The sequence below is a fragment of the Amblyomma americanum genome, chromosome 11 (assembly GCF_052857255.1).
Source record: "Amblyomma americanum isolate KBUSLIRL-KWMA chromosome 11, ASM5285725v1, whole genome shotgun sequence".
Taxonomy (NCBI): domain Eukaryota; kingdom Metazoa; phylum Arthropoda; class Arachnida; order Ixodida; family Ixodidae; genus Amblyomma; species Amblyomma americanum.
In genome coordinates, this window is record NC_135507.1 from 3,284,635 (window position 1) to 3,290,634 (window position 6,000).

The following is a 6,000-nucleotide window of genomic DNA, read 5'->3' on the forward strand; positions in this document are numbered from 1 at the left end:
AGCAGTGTTATTATCCTTCTTTAAGGAAGTGAAAACAAAGAAACAGTGAATACTGTTAAAATATTTGGAATTGTTTTCACGCAAAATGTGCTTTGGGATACGCATATTGATTCGATTTTAGCCAAGTTATTTCATGTTGTTGATGTTATGGCGCGGCACAGAGCTATATTGCCTTTGAAAACAAAACTTCTTGTTTGCAATACCCTCCTTTTTTGTTCATTATAATACTGTCTATTGATCTACAGGCAACAACGGCTTGTACAAATCTCGAAAGAATACATACATAGAAAAAAAAAATTATTCGAGCATCAATTAATGATTTACTTATCATATATTGTCCATACTTCAGGCGTAGTTTTTAAGGCAAATATAATACCCGTCTTGCTTCCTTATAATAATAAATTAAGTCTGACATTCAAACCGCAGATAAAAGAAAATTTAAAGTTTCCTCATTAATTACCTGATGTTGATAAAACACATTCATAGGCCACTCGTTAGACCACGTAGTGCAAAGTGCTTACTGCCTGGGGGAACACCACACTACAGAAAGATATTATATACGTTTCCAGCACTTTTAAATTCCGTCTATAAATAAGATATTTTTTTACAAACAACCGCTATAGGAGCACTACGCGAACATTTCACCAATCCTTGCTTACAGGAGAAATTAAGAGTGCTGACATAACTTCTTTTTTTTTCCTTTTCTACGTTCAACTTCGGTGAATGTCTCACGAAAAAGTGTGTTATCCTGAACATATTGTATTATAAATGTGTTGTACTATAGCTGCCTGCTAAGAAAACTGGTGAAATTATGGGTTTCCCAAACTCTAAAGCGTGTAGTGAGACGCTCTAATTCATGCCTGAATCCGAGGAGCGCCGCATCGTTTCAGCTATGCATTTAAAATATATTTCTGTAAACGTGAGGTATCATTTCTCTCTTACCGCACTACTTCAGCATCTGCCTCCATTCATACAGCGTGTAAAGAACGCGAACTGTGCACTTTCATTTAGCCGGTTGTTGTATTTTTTCGAATCGTCGCCCCATAATTTGCGATTTAGCAAGAGTGAGTATATGAATGCGTGTTATGAACGGTTAATTTTGTTCCTTAGTGAGAAACTTTGGAATGAACCACAAATCGAAGTAAATTTAGCTTGACATTTAAGACATTGCTTTAATGTTGCATTACGCTTTCAATCATCTCGTCTCGAACGCAGTAGTGTCGAGTTTTCGTTCAGATGATGTTAATTATTGTACAAGAATCCTGATTCATGCTGCCCCCTGTCTCGGCGCTATGAAATCTGCTGCTAATCCTGCAAGCATGTTTTAAGTAAAGCCGATCTCTAACAATAGTTTTTCTTGGTCAAACAGGGCTTGTTTCTATAACTACATATCAGAAATAAAAGTCAACAGGATCAAAAACAAATAATATAGAGAAGCTCCGCGATAAAAACTAAGAAAAAAATATCCTCGAAAGAAGCAAAGGAACGTTGGGAAAAGCGACGTCGAATTTTACAAACGTGACGTTAGTAGCTTGCTTCAGCGTACCACTCCTGCTCGGAGCCCACTTCTTTCACTACGACATTCTCTTGCCAAATCGTCGCCTTCAATTCGAGTCCGCGAGCGCAATAACCAGATTCTCATTTTGCGTATTTGTATTACCTTCCTACAAAGTTCTCCGATGCAAGACTAATCTGCGTAACACTCAAGTTGAGCCCTTATTACCCGCTCTCTTCTTTCTTTGTTTCATTTCCCTCAAGGCGCGTCTCAGGTGTTCGTCGAGAGTGGGAACATTACGGCGCCTTTCCTTTCCTTACAAAACATTTGCATTTTTTTCTTGATAACCGCTCTACAAGCTCAACATCCTAAACGAATTTCTAGCTGCAAGATGCTTTCGCGGTCGAGGTTGTTGCCTCGCGAGCGTTCACCACTGCACGTCGGTGCGCACGCGATGTCCAGTACACTACAGTATGCGCTTGTGTCAGCGCTCAGAGCTTGGGCCATCTACGGAGGTAATTTTGTTTCGCAGTGGTTGACCACTGCGCAGACCTGGGAAAGTTTTAAGCGAGGACTTTTGAAAATTTTATCAACCCCAAACTAAAGCTGGATGACTATCAACTTTTTTTTACGGAGTCTTTGGGCCTGCAGAGGCATAAATAGACTGCCTTTCCCAACGATATAAAGTGACAAAACACACACAAAAAATGACGCCCGTGTCACTGCACTGAGCAGAGAGCCTGGAACAGGGCCGGACGACCCAGGAGATCTCCAAGATGTCCAGGGCGTATCAGAAGGACACCAAAGGCGAAGGCGCTTCACACTCACGAGTGTTTGCTTTTGCGAATATACCTTTTGACGCTGCGACTCTGTTCGGCGTCAGCAGAAGCTAGGCGGACAGCGGCTGGGGAAACAAGCTCACTGCTTAGGCGTGCGTCTTGAAAACTTCAGCCAGGTGTCTCTCTGAACCTACCGCATTTACGTGATATAAATTATTTTGTATTTCTTCTGAAAGCCTCAAATGTATTTCTCTGGTGCATCATGCACGTTAACGCCGAGTTTTCTTATATTCGTTGGATACGAATGTGAATCTAAACGTAATAAAAGGCGCACTAACAGATAATCAGTAATCAGTGCTCAAAATCATTGCCGTAACCACAAGCTTAGATGTTGATATTTAGAAACGTCGAAAATTTGGTCCTTTAAAGCAGTCAGTGCTTGAACTGTGGCTTTTGGAAACTTCTGCGTTTCATGGAGGCTGGGATATTTCAATACATCGAAGCTTATTCGTTTGCTATGACTGTGTGGCTTTTTTTTCTATTTCCGATGATAATTTCTTTTCAGCGAATTCTTACGGTGTCCTGTTTGAGTAGTCCTACAAGAAATAGCAATTTTCAGTCCGCGCATTATTGACCATGGTGCGTGACTCTCTTTTTGTTCAGCATTCAACGTTAACGCTCTAATAAATTTTATTAGCGCTTTTGGCATAAGCATGTGTTATTTCAATTTAATAGCTCTGGACAAAGCTTCATATGATTGTTTTCCACAGGTGGCTTCACTTCAGAGCTCGTAATTTTTCTCTATAACTTAACTCTTTCTAAGCATGATAAGCTAGAAAGCACTATGGTAGACAACTATTGCGTTAAAATGCTACAGCATCTTGGGTTATATTATGTGCAGTTTTAAAATATAGGAGCTTTTATTGTTTAAGGTTAAGAATGTTCTATGTCTGCGACAGAATTCCACCTGAATCCTTTGTTGTTCAAAGCTCGCCGTTTATCCGAAGCGCACGGTATGTTAAATAGAAGCGCCACCTTTCTAACTAGTCAAACTTCACTATTGACGTCATTAAACGAGTAGCTGCTTTCTTGTAAGACAAGAAAAAAACCTGTTTCACCTAAAGTGTCAGAAAAAAAAGAAAAATTGCTTCATCCACGACAATTTCATTGCAGAAAGAAAACGCGTCACACGAAAACAATTTCCTTCGTGATTTCGACATAATTTATGCTGAAAGAGCACTCGCTATTTTCGAGGTACCAAAAGGCGTAACTACGACTGCGTCATCCTCAAGACGTCTCTCGTAACGTGGGCTTTTAATCTCAAGCTAATATCAGTCATCCGAGAAATAAAAAAGACAAGGATTGTTCTGCCCTCCGAAACCTGCAAGGCAAAAAAAAAAAGAAAGAAATGAAGAAGATTAGAACGGCGTTTGACGATGAATTCCTAAGTTTTTTTTCTTTTCCAGTGCTTTTCGTAAGCCATGTCCCGCATGAGTAACGACGGGGCTTAGGCAGCCAGCAGCGGAGTGTCTGGCGGTTTCAGCACCTGTCACCCAGCGCGCTCTCGTCGCCCACCCTAAGAGTCTTTCCTCCCGGGATGAGACGCTCGCGCAATCGCTTTTTTTCATTCGAGGCTGTGCCGGTTAGAGCCCGCGCTCTGCGCAAACTTGAAGCTGGATATTGTGGAGGCTAAGAGGGGTGGGACAGAGGTGCCAATCAATTCAAACACGTTCAGCAACCGACCGCCATCGAAGTGTGCGTAGAGCGGCACAGCAATCCGCTTCGTTTGTGTGAGGTAGAGTGTTCAAAACTGTGTACTCGTCCAGAACATCAGGCGGCGGAGCTGTTCACTTCGCGCCTGCGTTGGTTCAAATTTAGCTGGAAGCGTGAAGATAAACGTTTTTTACGGGCGACGATGATATCAGTGATGATGATGATTATGATGCACACTCGAATAGGAAGGAATCTTTAGCTTCCAGGAAGCTATCTTCTCTCCTTGCATTCCCTGGTTGTTCATTCTTCCTCTTTTGTATACATCAGTTGTGTCAACGGTCAAGGGAGGACAAAGATCATCTTTAACACATTTTTCTCTCCCTCTATTTCTTTATCTCTTCCACTCTTTCCATGTTGATAAGCGCACAGCCTTTTTGTCTCCTAATGCAGCGCATGTTTGAAATCTCCGTGTGAGGTGCGGGCTCCACGTTTTCACGTTATCCCCTTCTATTTTTCCCCCGAGAAACATGCTAACCATTTCGAAACTCGTCCGCCACACTATTACCCCGACGGCCAAAACAAACATCAGGTTCAGTCAGTCTGCCTCGGTTCGGGATTAGTGCGTCACTTCCCGTATTTCTCCCCCTTTCCTCCCTGGGCGCGTTTACGACTGGCCTCGCACTCCGCTCTTGCTGCGGTGAGGAACCCGGCCGCACAGCTCGGAGCGCGGCCCCGCCCGCCGACTGAAACGCGCTGGCGGCAGCGCAGCAATGCGTAGGAAACGCCGAAATAAGCCTCGCTTAATCCTGTTCGCCGCTTAAGTTGCAGCGACGCTAATCTGCAGCCCGGTTCTGTCAGCGCCGTCGGTTTCCGCACAGTTTGTTGTACAAATGGGCCTCCGATTTTAACGTCCTCTTTGCTTCCCCTCAAGGGCGCTGAGAACTGGCATTCATTGTGTCGCTTCTGCAATCGTCCTCTGTTCGAGGCTGAGTTTAGAAATTCTAATCACGCCTCATGTAGAGACTGGAAGTAATAGATGTGAAAGCTCTAACGTTTATAACAGTACCCAGATGCTCGCATTGGTTGCCTCGGCGAACGTATTCACTGTCGCTTCTGTTCTATCATAACCTCTTATGCTGTACTACTTTGGTAATATGTTGCAATATATTCCTTCTCCTCGCTCTATGCCATCGCGCTATCACCGTTGTGTTTGTTGCATACGTCCTCCACATTTAAACTATTGCATGTCGATAAATTTATAATTGATGTCAGCCAAGAAGACAGCCAATCACGCGCTGCTCAATCGTGCGAACGGAACGCGATTTCGGCCTCTCATTCTCTGACCTCAAGAGCGCTTGCGAATCAGGCTTTAAACCGAGTTACTAGGCGGCTAATCGGATGTCGAATCAAATAATTTAACTACTCATGTTTAGGAGAACACACACAACTATAGCATAATGTGCATACTGTAGCACAATATATTCAACAAATTTTATAACCACTACCATCACATCATCATCAGCCTGACTACGCCCGCTGCAGGGCAAAGACACCTCCCATATCTCTCCAATTTACCCTATCCTTTGCCAGCTGCGGCCACCCCATCCCTGCAAGCTTCTTAATCTCATCCGCCCATCTAACTTTCATCCGCCCCCTGCTACGCTACCCTTCTAGATAGCTTAATACGAAGCTATAAGACTGTGTAATAATAAACAGTTATGCTTTTGTTGGAAAAAAAAAAAAAAACTCGGCCTTATTGGCTTGGCTCGGCCCGGCTGGGCCCAAGTTTCCGCCGTAATTGATTGGAACAGCTGTCCAATGCTGTAATCTGTTTGTATGAGTATTATGAACGATGTTTCGCGCATGGAACACGTCACGGCACTGAATTTACCTTTGCGCACGTTCCTATCGCGGCAGCATGCTGCACGGCGTCGGAGTGCGCCATACTTTTGGAGCTGTCGTCGAAAAAGACAACGGCGTGCCGCATTCAGACTTCCTGCCAGTTATTCGAAA